The 23,895-nt window shown below is 45.1% G+C and overlaps 1 long non-coding RNA gene across 5 annotated transcripts in view; it reads right to left on the bottom strand.

Annotated features, from left to right (window-relative positions):
* LOC123599380 overlaps nucleotides 1-23,895 on the bottom strand; it is a 76,533-nt gene that overhangs the window by 35,537 nt on the left and 17,101 nt on the right. For 3 of the 5 annotated variants that reach the window (XR_006713122.1, XR_006713124.1, XR_006713121.1), the window contains exon 1: nucleotides 10,726-13,528. The exons of the other annotated variants lie outside the window; for them this stretch is intronic. This is a non-coding gene — a long non-coding RNA (uncharacterized LOC123599380). Of the gene's footprint in view, nucleotides 1-10,725; nucleotides 13,529-23,895 lie in introns of those variants that run through there. 5 annotated transcript variants of the gene reach the window in all.

The raw sequence follows: 23,895 nt of genomic DNA on the forward strand, positions 1-23,895 counted from the left end.
AGAAATGATTGACAAACAAGAGACTGCCCAATATTAAAGTGCGCAGTTTGATAAATCTCATGTTCTCTTAACCACAAAGCTTTGTTTTTTTTTGTTTGTTTGTTTGTTTGTTTTTAATTTTTTTGGGGACAGAGAGAGACAGAGCATGAACGGGGGAGGGGCAGAGAGAGAGGGAGACACAGAATCGGAAACAGGCTCCAGGCTCTAAGCCATCAGCCCAGAGCCCGACGCGGGGCTCGAACTCACAGACCGCGAGATCGTGACCTGGCTGAAGTCGGGTGCTTAACCGACTGCGCCACCCAGGCGCCCCTTAACCACAAAGCTTTGTAACAATCAGCATTTGTATCAGACTACTTGAAACTCCCTTCTATTTTCAAACATGATCCTGTAATGATAAAACCCAAGTTTGCCTACAATGGAGGCTCTCTGCACCTGTTAGTTACTAGAAATTCCTCTTGGTTGGGAAAATATGTTCCAGAATGTGAAACTCAGAAACCAAAAGGATTTCTTTTTCATTGACAAATTAGAGCTTTGCATTTTCAACCCAGGACATTGGAGGCACTTGATTTGTTCTTGGCTTGGAAATAAAAGATTGTCTCCAAATTGGGGCCCTCCTTAACTATAATCTCTCTATAGATTGCACTCAATTCAATAGAAGGAGCTTGTTGAGAGACAGAGGAGAACTTCTCTGAGTGTTTTCGGAGAGGTTCACACTGAGAGAATGCCGACCGGTGGATCCTGGCAAATGTTTACTTTTTATTGATTCGCTTATTTAACCAACATTTACTGAGCCCCTGCTTTCTGCTGCTGGGTAGCTCTGTCCCATCAGCGGTTTACAAACTACTGTGAGACATAAGACACAAATTTCCAGTCCTCACAGTGATCCAGCAGGCAACTGTATCCACCTTCCCTGATTCTTAACTTCTCAATATTTTTTCCATGGAATATTCTGTCTGGAACTGAAGTCTTTCCCCGACTTCTAGCCAGCTTAGGGTAAGCCCCAACTGTCAATGACTTTCTCAAAAAAAAAAACAAAAAAAGGCTCCTATTTCCCAAGCCCATAGCTGCCGGCTAATGTCCGGTTGTGAATGGACTCATCATCCAAACTGGCCCGACCACTGGATCACCTTGGACACCTGTCAAAATTACAGATTCTTCGGCCCCAACCCAACCCGATTTGAATCAGCTGTTCTGGGGGAAGGGAGGATCTCCAGATGAGGAAACTGAGGCTCAAAGAGACTAAATCATAGACTGACATCCATACATGTGAGTACAGAGCCAAGAAAGGACCCCCGATTTGTTCAGTCCCACCGCCTTGATGCTATAATTAAACACAGGAGGGGGTGTGGAGCCATGTTTGCTGCAGCCCCACCCCCCGTCTTGAGTCACAGCCTCCTTATTCCATTTCCCGGAGTCATACATTTCCTCAGCCTCTTCAGAACGTAATCCCAGGTCACGAACTCAAAAGCCCAAAATAGACAGGAGGGCACAGGGAAGGACTAGAACAGATTGTGGTGGGGTGAGTGCAGCATCGGAGGAAGGCAAGGAGTCTGGGAAACCAAAGAGTCTTTCCATGTCCAAGCGGGCACCTGCTACTCACCAACCAGCTGTCTCCCAGTGAGAACGTGGGCCCAACAAGATCCAGATTTTCAGGTGAAATCTCAAAATGCCACTCCCATGGTGGCCTTACGCTGTATAACACTCTGTCTCAGAGACTCGAGAGAGAAAATCTGTGGTTGGTCTTGAAGAAGCAAGTCGCTGTGCTGTGAACTGCCTGTGGAGGGGGCCACAGGGCAGGGAACTACAGGCAGTCTCTAGGAAGCGAGGGTCTCAGGCCCAGGCCCAGGCCCAAGGAACCGAATTCTGCCAACAAACCCTGTAAGCTTGGACAAAGATCCAAAATTCCAGAAAAGAATGCAGCGCAGCCAGCATTTTGCTTGGACTTTTGTGAGACCTTAGGCAGAGGACCCAGCTAAGCCATGCCCTGACTCTTAACTTACAGAAGCTGCAAGATGATAAATGTGTGTTATTTTAAGCTACCAAGTTGTGGTCATTCTTACAGAGCAATAGAAAACCAATACACTCTCTGAGGTCTGCTCTTCTCAGACAGGGCTTCAAACTCCAGAGGTTCCTTCTCCCCATCTGCCATCGACATTTCCATCCTTAACCACCCGAGTCTCAGCTGGCTGCCAAGAGAGAAATTAATTGGACAAACTGATTTGCCATTTATGACTTATCTCCCCCTGCTAGGGAGTCTTTGCATTTTGAAAGAGAGGGCTTGGAGAGACACTGGCTCAATCAAAGGTACGATTGACTCAAAATGACAGAATTTCAGAAAATCACTACAGAAAAGTAGAAGTAATTTGGTGCCTGGAGATTGTCCCAATGGACCTCAAGCCACACCATTGTCTTTACCTAGCAATAAAAGTCAGCCCAGCCAAAAACACTCTAAACTTGGAACGGGAGCCAGGAGCCACCTAATTAGGAAGACTTATTAGGGAAAGTCTCCATTTTCCTCTTTGTTACATAGGAGCCAAGACTGCCCCTGCCTGCCTCAAAAGGTTGTTGTTGCACTGTTGGTGGGAATGCAAACTGGTGCAGCCGCTCTGGAAAACAGTGTGGAGGTTCCTCAAAAAATTAAAAATAGATCTACCCTACGACCCAGCAATAGCACTGCTAGGAATTTGCCCAAGGGATACAGGAGTGCTGATGCATAGGGGCACTTGTACCCCCAATGTTTATAGCAGCACTTTCCACAATAGCCAAATTATGGAAAGAGCCTAAATGTCCATCAACTTATGAATGGATAAAGAAATTGTGGTTTATATACACAATGGAATACTATGTGGCAATGAGAAAGAATGAAATATGGCCCTTTGTAGCAACGTGGATGGAACTGGAGAGTGTTAAGCTAAGTCAAATAAGTCATACAGAGAAAGACAGATACCATATGTTTTCACTCTTATGTGATCCTGAGAAACTTGACAGGAACCCATGGGGGAGGGTAAAGAAAAAAAAAGTTAGAGAGGGAGGGAGCCAAACCATAAGAGACTCTTAAAAACTGAGAATACACTGAGGGTTGATGGGGGGCGGGAGGGATGGGAAAGTGGGTGATGGGCATTGAGGAGGGCACCTGTTGGGATGAGCACTGGGTGTTGTATGGAAACCAATTTGACAATAAATTTGATATTAAAATAAATAAATAAGGTCATTGTGATGATCATACCAGTTGATGTGTGCATGTAAGGTAATGGAAAATACATATTGGTCTCTGCCCCCCAATTACTGGCACAGAGGTCCTTTGTAACTTCCTAGGTGATAGGGATGTCTTGTGTTCTAATAAGGTGAATCTGGGTGGGCTCCTGGATGTCTCCTGGATGAAAGGTAGTCACAGGAGAGACTAGGCCATGATTAGAAGCTTGGAATTTTCAGCTCCACACCCCCCAGCCTCCATTCTCTTGAGGAGGGAGAAGGGCTAGAAATGTAGCTAATCCCTGATCATGTCTCATGAAATCATCATGAAATCCCCATGTAATGGGGTTCAGGCAGCTTCGAGGCTAGTGAACACGTCCATGTACTGGAGGGTGACACACCCCAACTCCATGGGGACAGAAGCTTGGGACCCTCCCAGACCTTACCTTATGTATCTCTTCACCCGGCTCTTCACCTGTTTCCTTCATCAGATCCTTCAATAAACTGCTAAGCATAAGTGTTTCCCTGAGTTCTGTGAACCGCTCTAGTAAAACTAATCAAACCTGAGGAAGAGGCCATAAGAACTTCAATGGTCAATTGGATAGAAGTTGTGGGTAGCCTGGGGACCTACAATCTGCGTTTCCTGACCAAACTGTTGACCTGTGGGATCTGACCCTAATTCCAGGTAAGTAATGTCAGAATTAAGTCGAACTGTAGAACACCCACTGGTGTCAGAGAATTGCTTGGTGGGGGTCACATATCTGGTGATCGATGTGTCAGAGGCACTGCAAATGTGATAGGCACGTAACAGTAAAGGAAAACACGGGGAGGAAAAGACTGCATTTTTCTACTCAATGTGAAATCACTCTGTAAGTAAAGAAATATATTCATAAAAACAAAATGAAGTGATATGGCAACCACAGGTCACTTAAGCCAAAAAGATCCCGGTGCACACATTATGATTTCAGCCTTGCAGCTTCACTACTGACCTTGCCCCGTCTATTGTCAGACCTTTGTTTCCTGGCCACCTCTCAGTTTCAGCCGGAGGCTCCCAGCATCCATGCAGCTGACAAAGGCCAGGGAGGACTGAGATGACACTCACCTTACACCCCAGCACGTGCTAATCAGGGAGGAAGAGGCCTTTGGGAAGGTCACGCAGATGTCTGCAGAGTCCCCTGACACCAGACCAAAAGCAGCCCATCAGAGTCCCCAGGCTCCGAAAATGAAATCACCCCTAGAGGTAGCGAGAGCCCGAGTCCTTCAGACCCAAACAGTCAGGGCCCTGAGACCTCTAGAACTCTCTCTCATCAGCAGGGATTCACTGTAGCCAAATCCCCATTTCAAATGGCAGGAGCAAGCGACCACATTTCTCTGATGTCTATGTGGCTTAGCGCGAAACCCACATTAGGCAAGGTGTTTTATTGTATTCAAATGGATAAGAAAAAGAGTGGGAAGGAAGGACAGATGATGATTTATCCTCTTTATAGTCAAACAGACGGAAAAACACAAAAACAAAACACATGAGCAGAAATAAGCCATTCCTGTTTTAAAGCCAGGGGTGGAAGTCAAGGATCACACGACTGATTGGAAGAGGCAAAAACCCCTCATCCCTCACCTAAATTATTAAATTGTAGAATTTAGTAAGGATAGTAACATAATAGTAATTCTAAAACCAGCCATGACAATACTAAACATTTACTGAGCTCAACATGTGCCTGGCCCAGTGTTGAATGGTTTCCATGCATGCTCTCTCTCAATCCTCACCACAGCCCTGAAGGAAAGCCACCATTATTGCTTTTATTTAACTGATGAAGAGGGGCGCTTGGGTGGTTCAGTCGGTTAAGTGTCTGACTCTTGTTTTCAGCTCAGGTCATGATCTCATGGTTTGTGAGTTCGAGGTTCGAGCCCCATGTCGAGCTCTGTACTGACAGTGAGGAGCCTGCTTGGGATTCTCTCCCTCTCTCTCTCTCTCTCTCTCTCTGCCCCTCCCCTGCTTTCTCTCTGTGTCAAAATAAATAAAATAAAACTTTTTAAAAAATAAATAATTAAAAAAAATAAATAATTGATGAAGAAACCAAAGCTTGGCGAAGTTAGACAATTATACAAGGTCATATACAACTAACAAACAGTAAAGCTGGCTCTTGAAGTGGGCTAGGTCTGCCTCCAGAGCCTGGGCTCTTCCCCATTATGCCATCTTGCCCCCCCAAAATGGATGGGCACAACTCTGCCCCCTTGACCACAAATCTGCTCCTGCTTCTCCCACCCTTGTTCTCCCAAGAGCCTTGTCAGATGTGCCTGGAGAAAGGATTCCCTGCACAGTTCCCCGAACCTCATGATGACCTTCCCTTCTTCAGAGAAAAGGCAATAAGCCCCACACGATACCTGTTAATATTAACAGTAGCATCAACACCATTGGTACTCGCTCCTCTCCAGAAATGAAACATACCGTTTTCAGAAAGTGAGAATCTTCTTTATTGGAGGCAATCTAGATAACTCAGCTTCTCCCACAACTTGGTGCCAATAAACAAATGGATATAGTCTTGGCAACTGAGGAAGAAATTGTTGGCTTTGCCTGGAACACTTTCCCTGCGTGGCCAGGACTTGACCCAAAAGCAATAATACCTTTTTATATTGTTGAGGTACTTTGCAAAACTAGATTTGGTTGCGTCATCTTCTTTAAAGACTTAAAATTAGTAAGCAGGAGACAATTGAGGGCTAATAGGTTTACAGTAGCATCGAAGAAAGAAGCATAGGTTAAAAAAGTATCCAACGTTCGCAACCTGAAATTAACAGTGCATTGGAAGAATGTCAAGTTTAGGCAGAAATGAGAGCAAAAACCATAGGCTCCATAGTAGCCTCTGTGTGGCAGAGTAGATGATCATTAAATGGACATATGGTACCCAAAAAGGTCAGCGTTCACTTGAGGTTGCTTTCTCGGTGTTGCTGTTCCACAGAACAGATCTAGTCCTTCGTGTTACAGGGAGTTTCCAGGATTATAGTGGGGACGTGTCTCTAATTATAAAGAAGAAAGGGAAGATGTCAAGGATGAAGGATTAGAAGGAAGACTGAGGGGAAAAGGAAGGAAGGAGAAAAAAGAGGAAAAGCAAAAAACGTGGACTGCAAGTGAAACCCAGTGGGGACAAGTCAAGTCTGTATCACGACAATAAAAAGATTTTCAAATTTCCAAGTATGAAACTTCATACTTGGTAGGTATTAAAAAAATATAAAAACAAAAAAAATCAGATAGCATATTGGAACTCTCGGTATCAGAATCTAACCTGTAATTCAGAAAATAATAATCGCGATGTCTAATGCCACAGGAAGGAGTGGAAGGTCATGGTAAGAGGGAATATTAGTTTGAATGATATCTGTACTATATAGGTAAACTAAATAGCAGTTTTCCAATTTTCAGTTTTCATAATAATAGCTATCATTTCTTAAGTGCCTTGTGTACCCATCTCTTTGCTAAACACTATTTTTAATACTCTATTTGATTTCATCTTCCCAACAGGTGTACCAGATCACTATAATCATCCTCATTCATGTGTGAGAAAATGGAAAATGAGAGAGGGTACATTCCTCAAAGATGCCCAGGCAGTAAGAGGCAGAGCTGCTCCTGAGGGCCAGCCCCGTGTGACCGGACTACTCTCAAACCTGCCCGGTCATAAGCGTCACCACCCCACCACCAGCACATCCACAACAACACCTACTGAGCAGTTTACGTGGAGGGTCACCTCTAACCCCCACCATAACTCCTTGAGGTGGTAACTATTGTCGCTCCCACTTTACAGAATGGGAAACTGAGTCTCAGTTTAATAATGACTTAATAATGCCCATGTTCACCCAGCTAGTAAGGTGCTAGGGTTGGGATATGAACTCAGACAAGCTGACTTCATATGCCAAACCACTGCATGCTTCAATATTCCATACATTTCAGAAATATGAGACTTTCAAACATACTTACACAAATAATACGGAACTAGCATCTCAATGAATGTGAATGAGTGGCTTGCCCTTTTGCACTCTGAACATGAGAATTAGCATTGAAATCAGATCAAATTCAGTTACAAGTCACCTAATGCAGGGACCCGTCAGTTGTGTTTTATTTCCAGTTTCTCATTTTGGTGGAAAATGCTGTAACGAGTTCATTGCGATAAATCACATTAATAGCCTATCGGAGTTAGACATTCAAAAAAGGAGCTGATGGCGAGTCTTACTATCTTTCTAAAGCAACAGTACATGAACAAATTCAAAGCAATATTCTAAACAGAAGACAGTGAAGAAATCTGGAAACCCTTCCCTACTACAGGCTTTGAGGTGTATGTATGTTTGTGGACACAAACAACCTGGGCCAGTAGGTCTTGGTAAACGATTGGGACTTCAGCCATATTTGTCTGGCAATGAGCAGGAAAATTAACAAACTCTGAAGAGTTCAGCTTCTTCCTTTCCCACTCTCTTCCTGCAGCTACACTTTCACAATACATTGACCAAGTTCTAGGTGTTTATCTATCTAATGACCGAGAGGTACTCTAGAACGCACACATTTTATGAAACGTGGCTCAGTCAGGAGGAGACAGGCTATGCTGCATTAAAACGTGAGCCAGTCACTTCGCCCAGGAAAGTTAAATTTCTTGCTCCCACAGAGTGCTATGTCAACTGAACAACTCCCCAGAGTACCCGTCCTTCTTTGGGGACACAGTCATCCAGGCTGCTTCACTATCTCGGCACCTGGCCTGCAAGCTCACAGCAGCACCGGGAGCAGAAAAGACAGAGCGACAGGATCCCACACAGGCTCTGACCAGCACATCTGCTACTCTGCTGACAGTTCAAGGGCCAGCATTTGACTCACGGATGAGAGGGCCCAGAAACGTAAGGAAGCACACGCATGCCTAGCGGGGAATAAATGTCTGACACCGAGCATCATATACACGTTTCTGAATTATTACTACCACTGTCGCTGCTGTCACTACGAATACCATTTATTTATTAAAACCGAAGTTTGTTTCATTCATTTTTTTTTTTTAAAGAACAAATTTGGGGTCTTCTTAATTCCACTAAGATCATTTTGCTTCATTAATTTTGCTTCTGTATTTAAACGTCTGCAAACTCGTCCATTCTTCGGGATTTTGTTGTTGTTGTTTCTTTTGTATCTTTTTAAGCTGGGTACTTGATGTTCAATCTTTCTTGTTTTCTAATAACCTTCAGGCGAGAAATTTCTCTCTGAATGCCACGTGGGCTGCTTTCTACGGTTTTGATACCTGCTACTTTCCTTGCGGTTTCATTCTGAATATTTTGCGATTTTACCCTGACTCCCTCTTTTTTTTTTTTAATTGTTTTTTTTAACGTTTATTTATTTTTGAGACAGAGACAGACAGAGCATGAGTAGGGGAGGGCCAGAGAGAGAGGGAGACACAGAATCTGAAACAGGCTCCAGGCTCTGAGCTGTCAGCACAGAGCCCGACACGGGGCTCGAACTCAGGGACCGCGAGATCATGACCTGAGCCAAAGCCGGACGCTTAACCTGAGCCACCCAGGCGCCCCCTGACTCCCTCTTTTATCCAAAAACCGAATTACTTAGGAATGTGCTCTAATTCCCAAATGTATAGATTTTGAGTGACCCTCTTGTTGTTAATTTATAATCATATTACATTGTAATTAAATAACATGATACCACCTATATGATAATAAAAGACAAGGGGTGCCGGGGTGGCTCAGTCGGTTAAGCGCCCGACTTTGGCTCACAATTCATGAGTTCGGGTCCCACGTCAGGCTCTCTGCTGTCGGTGCAGAGCCTGCTTTGGATCCTCTGTCTCCCTCTCTCTCTGTCCCTCTCCTGCTCTCTCTCTCTCTCTATCTCTCTGTTTCTCTCTCAAAAATAAATAAACATTTAAAAAAATATTTAACATGTAATTTCTTTTGTAGCCCATTAGTGCTCTATTTATCTCACTCTCTAACACAAGGTAAATAATTACATTGGGAGCTTTTACCAAAAAACCTATAGCCCAATGCTTCTTCAGACTACTGGGTCCGAATCGCCAGGGGCAGGGCTAGGCATTGTATTTTCACCTGCCCCTTCACATCCACCACAGCAATCACATACACCACTGGTTGAAAACCTCTGCTCCAATGATTTTGTAGATCTGGAGTTTGAGGAACTGGGAGATTAGGAAAAGATTGCAGGAGGAGCAGACTGGGTTGTAGTAGAAATGAACAATTCTTCCTGGTCATATTAAGTAACTGTATCTGTTCAGCACTGTATCTCCCTTATTGCATACACAGTGCCCGGCACAGAAAAGGCACCAAGAAACATGGATGATTAGATCAATCGCGTTGCCTATGCAACTATGAGCATTACATAATGATAGCTAATAGTGTGTATAACAGAAATAAACTTTATTTCATCCTCTGAAATACCAATCACTTGTGAGAAGGTGTGACAACATTTCCATTACTTTTGTATCTTCTCCCCATGCACAATGTTGAGCACACAGCAAACACTTCATAAATACGTCTTAAATGTAATTTATAAACACATGCTTTCATTTTTTCTATTGCCGCCGGAATAAATTATCACAAACACGGTGGCTTAAGAGAACGGAAATTGATTATCTCAGAGTTCGGGATGTCAGAAGTTCCAAACGGGTCTCCCTGGACTAACCAAGGTGTCAGCAAGGCTACATTCCTTTCTGGAGACTCTAGAAAAGAATCTATTTTTCTCCCCTTTTCCACTTCCAGAGGCTGCACATGCCTTAGCTTGTGGCTCCCTTCAAAGTCATCCGTGGGAGGCCTTCCTCACAGTGCCATTTCCCTGTTTCTGAGTTTTGTTTTGTTTTGTGTGTGTTTTGTTTTGGGTTTTTTGTTGTTTTTTTTTTTTTGTTTGTTTGTTTTTTTGCCTCTGCCTTGCCCTGTAAAGGAATCCCATGATTACATTGGCCCACCAGATAATAATCCAGCATAATCTCATTATTTTAAGGCCAGCTGATGAGCAAGTTTAATTCCATCTGCAGCCTCCATTCCTCTTGCCATGTAGTGAAACATACACACCATTTCTGGGCAGGAATACCTTTGCAGGGGGCCCTTATTTGGTCTACCACAACATGTAAGACAAAACAAAACACCCAGGAAGAACAGAGGAAGAAATACTGGGCAAGAAGTGAACGGCCAAAATGGAGTGGTAACATTAATAACAATAATAAGTAACAAGATTCTGGAACAAAGCAAAAAAATTCTCTAGTCAATGCTACTAACTAAATTTCAAGGGAGCACTGGGAGCACACACATGCACACACACTCACGAAGCCACTAATATCCTGGTTAACTGATGCCACAGCTGGGATATAACCATTTCCTAATTAGACAAATTGAGCAAGAAATGAGTGACATTTTGTTATATATAGAACTTTCGCAGAAAAAGTTCCCAAATTCCTTTCTTCCTGGAGACAGATTATTTTCTTGCCCCCTCCATTCCAGCTCACCTCTAACATTTCTGGAAATTTTCTAGGAGGATGGATAAAAGTCTCAATACTTGCTTACCTGCCTTAACCCATCACTGTGCAAGGATGGCCGGTGACTGTCCCCGCGTACTCACGAAATGGAGCACCACCGCCCTGGTTTACAGGCGAAGTCTGGTCAGCATCACCCCCTCGTGCAGAGAGGCAGAGAAATCATTCTCTGTGGTTACCCAACCAATTTGCTGGATGAAACTTCTCGGCTAAAACTCCATGGAAACCAGTTGTTTGGACAGTGATGTTCCCCAGAGATTTTAGAATCAACGTTTTCATCATTCGAAACCTACATATTGGGAAATCTCTCCAAAATATTGCGCAACAAGAACAATGGTACTGAATCGATACTGCGTGAAAAGATACAACAGCAAAAAACAAATCCGTCATCTCCACGCCTTGGAAAGAGCACTCCGAACGTGACTGCGACAATTCTTTCTGGCTGCGAACCTCCGTTCTCTTCCTGTTCCACAGAGTCGGTAAAATACCAGTATTCTTTTGCATGTTTGGGACATTTTTAAAAAAAAAAAAGGTTTTGGGTTGTTGTTTCTGCTGTGTTGTTTTTGTTGCCGTCTGTGGTCCCCCTTCTGGTTTGAGCTGGCAGTGTGGCTTCCTTGAGTGGCTTCCTTCCCCTTGTCATTTGTGGAAATAGTGACTAGGATACCAAGCTAGTTAGAACTGTAAGCAAAGTGAGATTGGACAGGCTAACAAAGCTGTCTCTTACAAGTACGTGAGATTTCAGCCCAAGCCGGAGTGACATCGCACACACGACTGCCCATTCCAGCTGGAATTTGTGACTCTTTGACACCTATTTGGCTACTTAGAAGCTATTTTTACCTCTTTTCTATTTTTGCTCTGAATAGGTTAGTGTGAATTAGTTATGTTTTGGCAAGATGAAATATTGCTGTATTTTTTCAATGTGCCAAAGTCCCGAAATGGGATGAACGTTCCTTGGTTCTGGGACCAGAGCGGGGCGGGGGGGAGCCCCTTTCAATGTTTATGACAACTTGATATAAAACCAGTGTAAATATCCATTAATAGAATACATAAGTGTGGTTCATCTGTATGATGATGTGGCTATGGACTCTGTATACCACATACACATACGCTGACTGGAAAATATATTTACTGTCATATTGTTTTGTTAGGGGAGGAGGGAGCTTGTGAATAGAAAAATGTTTCCCTCTTTGTCCCCCAGCAGACAGTCCTGAGATGTAGTTCCTAAGCCCCTCGGGAGGTGCCAGCAGGTCAGTAATGCATCCTTCTGTGGGCTGTCCCTCTTTCCCCGATTCACTCCCTCAGTCCTTACCCCTGCTCCCTGCCATCATCTCCCTGCCATCACAAAAGCCTTTGTCTCAGGTTTTGCTTTTGAGAGAAGCTGGGCTGCCTGGGTGGCTCAGTCAGTTAAGTTCAGTTAAGTTCGACTCTTGGTTCTGGCTCAGCTCATGATCTCTCGGTTTCATGAGTTCGAGCCCCACATCAGGCTCCGTGCTAACAGCACGGAGCCCGCTTGGGATTCGCTGTCTCTCCCTCTCTCTCTGCCCCTCTCTGACTCACACGGTCTCAGTCTCTCTCCAAATAAATAAACTTAAAAAAAAAAAAAAAAGACACTGTCAAATGAGAACATGATGTTTACAGCTGCTGTAACCACCTTGCAACCCCGAGGGGAAGACAAAGAGAATTGCCAAGAAACTGACCCAGATCTATGGCATCACTGGGCTACAAGAACAACCGTGTACCTCTAGACATCTTGTTCCATGAAAAGAATAAACCCCTATTAAGTCACTCGCTCTTGGGGTTTCTGTTATTTGCAGCCAAAAGTACTTTAATGTTTTTTTTAACATTTATTTATTATTGAGAGACAGAGACAGAGCATGAGCATGGGAGGGGCAGAGAGAGGGGGAGACACAGAATCCGAAGCAGGCTCCAGGTTCTGAGCTGTCAGCACAGAGCCCGACGCTGGGCTCGAACTCACAAACTGAGAGATCATGACCTGAGCCAAAGTCAGATGCTTAACCGACTGAGCCACCCAGGTTCCCCCCCAAAACACCTTAAATGATACTCATGACCGATCAACATCCTTCTTGGGAATGCTTTATTTAGCTGAAGGTGAGGGATAAGCCCTCTGCACGGGAAGCCTGGAGTGGGGAGCCAGGCAGCTTCTCGTGACCAGAGTTCCAGCTTGTGGAGAATGCTGGTCTGAGAGAAGCAGAGACAAAAGGCCAAGAGACTGAGTCCTGTGGTTTAAATTCTTCTGCCAGTAAGTTCCTCTTTTTGCCCCAAATGGTCAAGGTAGAGTTTCTATCACTTGCAAACAGAAGTCCCACCTAAGTGAAGTACGAGCGCATCCTTGTTAAAAAAAAAAAAAAAAAAAAAAAAAAGGGAGTGTAGTGTGTGAGCATATGTTCCTCTAAGCATGCAAAAAAAATGCGGATAGATGTACTGACAGTAACTAGTAAGACTGGGTCATCATTTCTCTGGGAGAGTTGGAACAGAGTAGGTTCGGGACACACACATCATGTTTACTTTATAATCTTGTTCTTACCAGCTTGTACCATTCATGTAATTTTAAGAGGCTAAAAACTTCAGAAACCCTGAGCTAATAAGTGTGTGTTGCTTTGTGCCGTTAAATTTGAGATATGCGGTAACTGGAAACTAATAGGCGCGATTCATTACAAACTTGGGATCCCCTGCTTTACAAACGACCCAGCAAACCTCAGCCAGCCAACCACAGATTCCAAGACCACATAAAACTAGCAACAACGTGCCCAGTAAGGGACTGAGGCTGGGAAGTTGTATCCAATCTGCCTCTGACTACGGCCCCCAACCCCCCCCCCACAAACATAGTTTCCATTTCCCCAAAAGCCAACCCTAGTAAGTCCACAGTGTAAGTTTTAAACAAACAAACAAACAAACAAACAAACAAAACAGCATGTTTGCTATACAAATAAAAGCAAGCTCATCCACTCACCCCTCTCCAGCCCAGTGCATTTCTAGACAGAAAAGTCTAGAACGGCCACAGCCCCGAGCGTCTGCACAAGTAGCCTGCATCGCTCAAGAGGTGAGCAGTATGCTGGGCCAACCTAAGCACCCAGGCTAATGGGATGGAACCAGGACCAGAAAGGAAGGGTCATGGGAAACTGATACGGCTGGCTCAGCCACAAGCCACTAGGTAAATGGACCAAAGTGCGTAATTGTAAGGACATGACACTCTCGGGGTGGAGATGGCGTCACCAAGTGGAGCACAGACAGCTGAAAGAAAGGCAGGTGACAGTTCTGAGCAAGGCCGGCTGGACCGCAAATGTCGGCTGGAGGAGGCCAAGAGGAGGACACAGGGAGAGCAGCAAGATCTTGTGTGAGACTAAGGGGTTGGAGACAGCATCTGATGATAGGTGGGACCCAGAATTCCAGGCAGGGATACCGAGGCAGAAGTTCAAGGGTCTGAACAGCAAGAGATATAGGTGCATACTTACTGTATGGCGAGTGCTCGTATTTTGCTTCATTCTCCCAAAAACCCCGTGAGGGGGGAATTCTTATTATCTCCATTTTTCAGATGAAGAAACTAAAGTAGACAGATTTGCTCAAAATCACACAGCCCAGTATATTAGTCGGCTCAGGCTGCTGCAGCACAGCACCACGGCCTGGGTGGTTTCAGAACAAAAATTCATTTCCTCGGCATTCTGGAGGCTCAAAGAGCAAGATGGCTGTGCTTGGCAGAGTTGTTCTCTGGTGAAGCCTCTCTTCCTGACTTGCGGACGGCTGCCTTCTTGTCGCCCTCGTACAGCCTTTCTTTCATGTGGGGAAGAGAAAGATCACTGGCTTCTCTTTCTCTTCTTTTTTTTTTTTTACTAAAAAAATTCTTTTAATGTTCATTTATTTTTGAGAGAGAGAGACACACACACACAGAGGGCAAGCAGAGGGGTGGAGAGAAAGGGAGACACAGAATCTGAAGCAGGCTCCAGGCTGTCAACACAGAGCCTGATGCGGGGCTCAAACCCACGAACCATGAGATCATGACCTGAGCTGAAGTCAGATGCTTAACTGACTGAGCCACCCAGGCACCTCTCTCTCTCTTCTTATAAGGACACCCCTCCTATCAGATTAGGGGCCCACCCTTATAAACTCATTTAACCTTAGTGACCTTCTTAAAGGCCCTATCTCCAAGTACAGTCACATTGGGAGCTAAGGCTTCAGCATATGAACTTGGGGGGTGGAAGGAGGAGACACAATTCAGTCTGGAGCTAGCTATTTGCAAACAGACAGTGGGATTCCAGAGCCTGATGTTCTTTATGTGTGTGTATTTTTATGTTTTATTGAGGTATAAATTAAATATTATAGTTCAGTGCTTTTTGAATAAATGCATACATCCATGTGACCCACATTCCTAGCAAGAACTATATACAGTAATTCTCTTGACCACTACGCTCTCCCGTACTAGCCGCTGACAGGAGTGGTAGATTTCATGGCAGCCAGGAGTCATTTCTGGTACTGCACACACAAGCTTTGCTCCCAGGAAGACTCGATTCTGAGTGGGAGCACTCTCTCGAGTGATGTCTCCCTACCCCCCTCTCCCCCCCCCCCCCACACCTGCACACACAGCCTCCTTGCCTGGGTCAGCCCTTATCTCTGCTGCTCTGTGCTGGATCCCAGGAGACTGACCCTTGTGAGCTGTGTTTCCCGGGGTATTTTGCCCCCCCTCTCTCTCTCTGCCGAAGGCAGTGTCTCTGGCATCTCCTCTCTGGCTCCAGCTTTCACCAGACAGACCCAAGGTGGTTTTCCATCACACGATCCTCATGCCTCCCCCGCTTTAGTAAACAAGCATCTCCCCCCGTTGGCCTCCAGTTTAGAAGTAACTGTGGCTTTCAGCTGTTACTGTTCTTTGGGTTCTCAGCTCTCCCCCCCCCCCCTCCTGTATAAACAGTTACGTGCATTAAATTCCCTCTGTTTCAACTGCTCAGCACGGTCTCTCTTTTCCTGGTTACACCTTTATAGAACACTGGTACACTCTCTACTCGTCAGGACCGGCTCAGAAACTGCAGTGCTTCTAGGGGTTAGATGGAGCCCACCCACAGAGGCTGAAGGCTGGAGGACTCATCAGCACAGATTTCCCCAAGCGGGATGGGGGGGGGGGGGGGAGGGCAGGGACGGTATTTACATTTGTTGTGCACTGGTTGACATCTGGTTGGGCCACCTTGTTAGCAAATTAGCGCCTTCCTCCAATTCATTCCTTGCCCAAGGCTCACCTGGTCTTCAGGTGGACCTCTGCAAGCTGTCAAGACTAGAGAGGCTTTTATCACCTGGCTCTTCAGCTATTGTCATGACACTAAGCTACTAATTGGATTTGCCCGACTGCCACTTATTTTCAAAAACACATGTTCGTCTCCGTGAAGCGGTTGGGAAGAAAAGAGTGACTGAGGAGAGCAAGACGGGACACTGCAACAAGAGAAGCCTTCAACAGCCTGTGGGTATCCCCTGGGATCCCGCCAAGCAGCTTAGGGGGTCGGGGAGGAAGCCTGCAACGGAGGCTTAAAAGAGACAGGATGCCTGGCCACTCCGGTTCCAGGTCAGCAGCCTCTGGCGCACTGTAAAATCCGTATGGAGTAGATCCCCAGGACCACAGCAGAAGGACCTCCATCTTGACTTTGGCTGCAAAACAAAGCCTTGTCTTCCAAGAGCCTTTGGCTCCAGGAGGGAGAACCAGGAGGCAGACTGCACCCCAACTGGCTCACTGCCCCATATCCCGGGCCTTCTCCAGATCGGTAACCGCTGTGAGTCAACTTTCCTTTTCTCGCCTCACCCCACCTAAGTAACGGCTGTTGGCCTGTCCCGCCTGCAGGAGCAGGAGCCCGGCTGGCAGGAGGTAAAAGGAGAGCAGACAGTCCCCACTTCTCTTTCCCCCTGCGTGATAAATCACTTCAGCCGGGAGAAATGTTGTGAAACAACCTGGCAGCTAATGGGAGAAATGTAACCCAAAAAAAGAAAGAAACGAAGAAAGAATCCTGTTAGTCACAGAGCTTTTCATCTGAACCGCCAAGCAGGCCCTGGCTTTCTGCGGGAATAATAAAATCACACTGTGTTAGCTCCCTGAACAAAGGCAGCTCCCTCGAATGTAACTCTTCAGGGCTTCGGAGTTGGATTAGTTTTCCCCGGGTCAAGGCACACATGAAAAGGAGAGACCAAGTGCCCTTGAGAAAATCAAAGACGGAAATAAGCTTGCTATTCAAACGAGGAAAGCACAGGCTGTGGGGCAGCTCCGCTCTGTGGTCCGTTCAACACCTGGTGAACAACCAGCATGGTCCCCGCCCGAGCTGGAATTTTCCCACAGTGGGCCGGCAACCTTACAGGCCCAGGAGCACGCCAGCACTGTCTGCTGGCCCTTGGAAAATAGGGTGAGAAGGAAGGGCTGGAAGAGATACTCCGTGCCAAAGGAAAATCACAAAAGCTGAAAGTTCTCGTAAGAGAAAGACCTCAAAGCAGGAGGCTGGAGTTATTTTAGAGGTAAAGAAATACTCTTTGTGGAGATGTGTTTAGAAACACACACACACACACACACACACACACACACACACACAAAGAATGTATGATATCATATGATAGGAACAAAATGTTCTCTCCACAATAAAAAGCCAGTACGGAATTGGTTATTTTAACATCACCTAAGCCTGATGCATGCCACCTAGGCAGCAGTCTGTTCGAGGCAGAGAAATTGGGGCTTGGTAACTCTATCTTAGCCTTCTCCACCCTCCCACCCCATCCTGCCAAGCGCCTGCCTTCAGCAACCCCTTCTTCCAAAGGCATCCAGGACTCTCAGGATTCTCTGAGAAGACTGTTCCTCTAAATTATTCATAATTCAGTGCCACTTACGTCCACCCTTCCCTTCCCAGAAGTATTTGCTACGTAAGAATCCGGCAAAGATGAGCAGTGCCTGAGCACACAGTCACTCCTGATAAGATTTCAAGCACCTGTAGAGATTTCATTAGGGGTGGGAGGAGAGGCTCTTACCCTTGGCCTGTATCATACGACAAATAAAAATATACTGTAAACTTGACCTCTTTTAGAGCATTAATTCACAGTGAACGGGTGTGAGAACATTACTTTTTAAACGCTGACTTTCAAAACTTGAGATCACAACTTTCAATCAAAATAGCCATGTGCCTAAAGAAGGCCAACAGGAAAATACTTATGAATTTATTTCCAAATCGCGTTCTCCTCGTGTTTGAGCTTTTATATCTATAAAGGCGTGGGAAAACCTTTTACAATAACCAACAAGACTTTCTACAATCCTGATTGTAAAAAGTAATTGCTATCCTGATTGTAATATGATACCATACATTGTGTGTGTGTGTTTCTTTTTTTTTTTTTTTTAATTTTTTTTTTCACCGTTTTATTATTTATTTTTGGGACAGAGAGAGACAGAGCATGAACGGGGGAGGGGCAGAGAGAGAGGGAGACACAGAATCGGAAACAGGCTCCAGGCTCCGAGCCATCAGCCCAGAGCCTGACGCGGGGCTCAAACTCACGGACTGCAAGATCGTGACCTGGCTGAAGTCGGACGCTTAACCGACTGCGCCACCCAGGCGCCCCCGTGTGTGTGTGTGTTTCTAAACACATCTCCACAAAGAGTATTTCTTTATCTCTTGTTGATCTTGCCACACTTCTTTTCTTTTTAAAATTTTTTTTTTCAACGTTTATTTATTTTGGGGACAGAGAGAGACAGAGTATGAACGGGGGAGGGGCAGAGAGAGAGGGAGACACAGAATCGGAAACAGGCTCCAGGCTCTGAGCCATCAGCCCAGAGCCCGACGCGGGGCTCGAACTCACGGACCGCGAGATCGTGACCTGGCTGAAGTCGGACGCTTAACCGACTGCGCCACCCAGGCGCCCCGCCACACTTCTTTTCTAGAGGTGCACCAAAAAATTTTGGAAGTGCCTGGTCCTGGTAAGGATAAAATACAATGAATGGTCTATGTTCATAGTTACAAGTGTAAGGGATTCCGATTATAAAATTGACATCCTCATTCCCGATTATGTCAGACTATTACCAGACAGTTACAATAATCCCTCTCAACCGCGTGCTCTTTTTTGAGGTGACTTTGCCACTCTTTGTTCCCAGCAGGAGTTGGAGTCTACTTCCTCTCTCCCCTTGAATCTGGGCTGGCTTTGTGACTCGCTCTGACCGACAGAATCTGGCAGGAGGGACTGACTCAGTGTGATGTCTAGGCTCAGGACTTAAGAAGCCTTAGAATCTCCATCTCATCCTCTTGGAGCCCCAAGCCTCCAGGTAAGGCCGTTCAGCCTATACTACTAGAAAGAGTCTCCTGGAGAAGCACCAAGGTGCCCAGCCCCAGCTGTGTGAGTGGAGCCGTACTGCACCCTCCAGCCCTAGTCACAACCGGCCCGCATATGGAGAAGAGAGACAAGTCTTCTCCCTGAGTCCTGCTCAAATTGCAGACCTCCAAAATCACAAGCGGATTAATTCAGTTTGTTTGGGGGTAGTTTGTTCCATAGCAGTAGACAACCAAAACACCAGGCTCTTACAAAAATGACTAAATTATGCATAGCTATCCAGACTTGACACATTAAAGACATTTGACCTCAGAAAGCATAATCTGTCTCAGTCCAAACACGTGAATGATCAAAGTCCAAGTTACGCTCCAAATCAGAGACCGCTCCCCAAACACTCACGCTCTCCATCTTCTAGGGGAGTGGTTCTCAAAGGGTCGTCCTGGACCAGCATTAGCAGCAACACCTGGGAACTTGCTATAAATGCAATTTCTTGCCTCTTACTGAATGAGAAACTTGTGTTTCAACAAGCCTTGCAGGTGATTCTGATGCATTTACAACTGCTGTTCCATAGCTATAACACTTCTTTGGGTTTTTTGTTTTGTTTTGTTTTACTACTTGTTTATTTTTGAGAGAGAGAAAGCGAGAGACAAAGCATGAGTGGGGGAGGGGCAGAAAGAGAGGGAGACAGAATCTGAAGCGGGCTCCAGGCTCTGAGCTGTCAGCACAGAGGCCAATGTGGGGCTCGAACCCACAAACCCTGAAATCATGACCTGAGCTGAAGACGGACGCTTGGCTGAGCCACCCAGGCGCCCCTGTGGTAAACACACTTCTGATGTTTAACTGGTATAACTGGCCACCTGGATAAAGACTAGGTAAAATGGCCAGGTAAGGCCACAGCTAAGTTTAGGTCAGCAAGAAGTAAGCAAAAATGGGAAAATGGCTGTCCCCTTGTCTGTGTTGTTCACCTTCATGCTGGCTGGAATTCAGATGTGATGGCTGGAGCCCCAGAAACTGTCTTAGACCATGAGATGATCCTTGGGAATGAAGCCATGCACAGCAGAACAACAAGAGGGAAGGAGAAAGAGTCCTGACGCTATGGAGCTGCCACATTGGCTCTGGACCACCTCCTTGACTTCCTGAACATGACCAAGAAATTCCCATTTTGCTTAAGCCTCCGTTTTTTGTTTTCTGTTCCTCCTAGTCAGATCTGACTCTAACTAATACACCATCCTAATAAAGTAGCCTAATAAAGTCGTCCTCCTTCCTCTCCCCTACTGAGATATTCTTTAATATACAAATGTCTTATTCTCCTTGCTTGTCACAGGCTATCTTTCAGATTATTCCTTTAGTTGCTTATTAACTATCTCCCTATTTAACCAGAAACTCCACGAGGAGAGTTTTGTTTTCCTTGTCATCCAGTCCTCAACATCTAACACACGTCTACCCTTACAATAGATTTGGTGAATATTTACTGAATCGAATGGACAGATGGAAGGGTGGATGTAGGCAAACCAGATCTGTCCAGTTTTACAGCACTGATAAAATGACCAAGCCTCAAAATAAATCTTTCTTTTAAACACTGACCGTCCACCAAAACTACCTCCCCCCCAACATCCCACCTCTGCTCCACATTTTAATCTGAATATGAAGTAATAATACTAATAGCCAACACTTTTTTAAGCCTTCAAAGGTGCCAAAGACAAATTTCACGAGAGGGGCATTTTACAGTATACCTGACCGGTATCCCTCAAAACTGCCAAGGTCATCAAAAAATGAAAGAGAAATCGTCATAGCAAAAGGAACCTAAGGAGACACAACTACTGGGTGCAATAGAGTATCCTGGCTGGGTCCTAACACCGAAAATGATATTACCTAAAAACTAGGGAAATCCAAATAAACTACAGACTTTGGTTAATAATAACGTATCAATATGGGCTCATTGATTGTTAACAAATATACCTACTACTGCAGAATGTTAATAAGGAGAAACTGAGCTTGAGGCAGGGTGAGGGGAGGATATATAGGTATATATATTCCATACTGTTTCCTTTTTTTGTGGATCTAAAACTGTTCTAAAAAATTAAATCTACTAATAAAAACAAAGACTTCCATATATTAACTCCTGTTAGGCATACTAATTCTCATAAAGACTTAAATAGGTACTATGATGAGTCCTATCTTATAGACACGAGAGTACACTAAGTTTAGGGGCACCTGGGTGGCTCAGTTGGTTGAGTGTCCAACTTCGGTTCAGGTCATGATCTCGCAGTTCATGAGTTCGAGCCCTGCATTGGGCTCGCTGCTGTTAGCGGAGAGCCCGCTTCTGATTCTCCATTACCCCTCTCTCTCTCTGCGCCCCCCTCAATAAAACTTAAAAAAAGTACACTAAGTTCGGTTTCCTTGACACCTTGAGGCTTAAGCCATATGTTTCTTCTGGATCAAAATTTATTTGATGTAGTCGTTTAAATAATGCACATTGATTAATGTATGTCATCCAGGGACCGAGCTTAGGTAATTCTATGAAAAGAGTCAAAACTGGGAAGGCAGAAAGGGCTTTGGATCTGCCTACTGAAATTCCAAGGGCGCAGCTAAGCATTGTAAAGAATGTACAATTCTAAAATGTGTTATATTTACATGCTGACAGCACATATACTCCTCCAACAGCTAGAAACAACTGAGCTTGATGTCTAATTATCAAGAATATTATTTAATATGAAGCCACCAGATGGCACAGATTGTCAAGAACACATAAATCATACACTGTAAGTTACAAAGCTGATTTGAGAGTGGATTTGTGTCCCAAGTACTGAATAGCTAGGACTCTATCTCTGAGGCAACCCTGGTCTGCACAGAAAGAACACCTCAAATGAGAAAAAGCTCTGTGCCATTGCATTTCTTTCTAAAGATATTCATTATAAACTTCCTTAACTGCTACTTTGGCTAGCAGAACCTTATCATTTCATTACCGGCCACTCTACTGACCGAAACGGATTGGGGCTGGTCAGATTGAAATTCCTGGCCAATGCAGTTTGACCATGAAATGTTATCAGTGCTGACTGTGATAATGAGGTACAGCCAGACAGACCTAAGCTTTATTGATACATTTGTTTACAAAGGGTTTTCCCAATGGGACTTGACTTCCTTACTCAGAACGGTAATATAAGTTGAGTCCGATTTAAATTTCCACCTGAAACAACACCCAAGGGACTACTTTGCATCTGTGATCTCATTGCTTCCCATGGTTCCTTGGGTCTCCTCACTCTGTTTATCCAGAAACAAGTCCAGCTGAGACATTAGCTCCTTCACAAAGTCTTTCTTAACCTGCTCAGTGCAGGCCATTTTCCATATATTTCCACTGCACCTTGTGGAGGTCTCAGTCAGCGGATTTATCAGAGTTCAGTACAATTCAACAAGTATTCAATGGATGCCTCTGAGGCGCCGTTCTGGGCACTTGGGAACCATAGTGAACAAATCAAAGATGCCTGCCCTTGTGAGAAATCTAGCAAGCAACCAACCATAATCAATGAGTCCATTTTATAGCCTGTTACACTGCTAAGTGCTGTGGAAAAAGAAAATGTGGAGTGTGTTCAAGAGGGTGGGGTGGCCCGGACTGCAGTATTAATTCACGTGGTCAAGGGAGGCTTGCTTCAGTGAGCACACAAGCAAAGACCCGAAGGAGGTGAGGGAGTTAAGTCTGCAGATCCTGGAGGCGGTTTTCTGGAAGAGGGAAGAGATAGGGCAAAGACGCTTAGGCAGGAGCATGTCTGGTGAGATTAAGAAACAGCCAGGAGGCTAGTGAGTCTGGAGGAAGTGCCCAGAAGGGAGTAGGAGGGGAAGAGAGGGGTGAAGTGGTGAGCATCCATTGTGCAGGGCCAGGGGAGGAGGGGAACACTGCAAAGACTTCGGCTTTCACTCTGAGTGAGAGCCACAGCTACTGCTGGGTTTCAGGTAGAGGAGGGACGGAGAGCTGCCTTAGCCTTGCAAGATTTATTCAGGCCACTGCGCGCTGACGACAGAACTGTAGTAGGGCCAAGACAAAAGCAGAAAAACCTGTTGGGGGTGATTATAGGTGAAAGATGATGATGCCTTAGGCTAGAGAAGCAGCAGTGGAGGAAGATAGATGGGAGCCAGGTTCTGGATTTAGAGTCTTGGTGGGGTTGGAGGGGTGTAACAAACAGAGGAGAGCCAAAAGTGACTCCAGGGGTTGTGTTCTGAGCGACTCTTACAATGGGGAAGACCATGGAAGCAGCAGGTTAGGATGTGACATGCAGCAACTCAGGAAAGAATGTGAATTTGGTTGTCGCCTGAGAATGCCCTCTGGACTCTTTCTGGAAAGACAAAGCAAGTGCAAGGAGGGTCCGTGCCAGTGGTTGGCGAGAAAATCTGGGATTCGGCAGATGAGACGTTTTAGGAATGCTGCATTTCTCATTTCCAACACTTGATATCACAGAAAACATTGCAAGAAAAAAAACACAGAAATCAACGTCTCTGAGTCAAAAAGTGATTTCAACGAACTAGACTCTGAACATGCGAGAGTTCCTCTTTATATGTGGCCTGAGAATGGAACGTGGTTTTTAAAATCTGTCTATATACGTCTAAAATCTTTCGATATGTAGAAAATAATTTTGACGGTAAGAAATTATCATGTAACAGTTTAATCGGCAGTTTTTTTAATTCGAGACACAAAACTACCCTTTAACTGCATGCAATGAATATGATGGTAAGAATATCTAATACGAATCACTCCCAATGGGTCAGGGACCCAGCGCTAAGGGAGATCCATGGATCTTCTCGTTCTTCCTCATAACAACCCAGGGATGTAGTTACCATCCTCAACCCTGCCCTTTGTAGAGAAAGCTCGAAATCGTGAAGAAAACTACTATGTTTCCTGTATACCCCAAACAGTCTTTGTACT

Source organism: Leopardus geoffroyi, chromosome C1 (assembly GCF_018350155.1).
Source record: "Leopardus geoffroyi isolate Oge1 chromosome C1, O.geoffroyi_Oge1_pat1.0, whole genome shotgun sequence".
NCBI classification, from domain to species: domain Eukaryota; kingdom Metazoa; phylum Chordata; class Mammalia; order Carnivora; family Felidae; genus Leopardus; species Leopardus geoffroyi.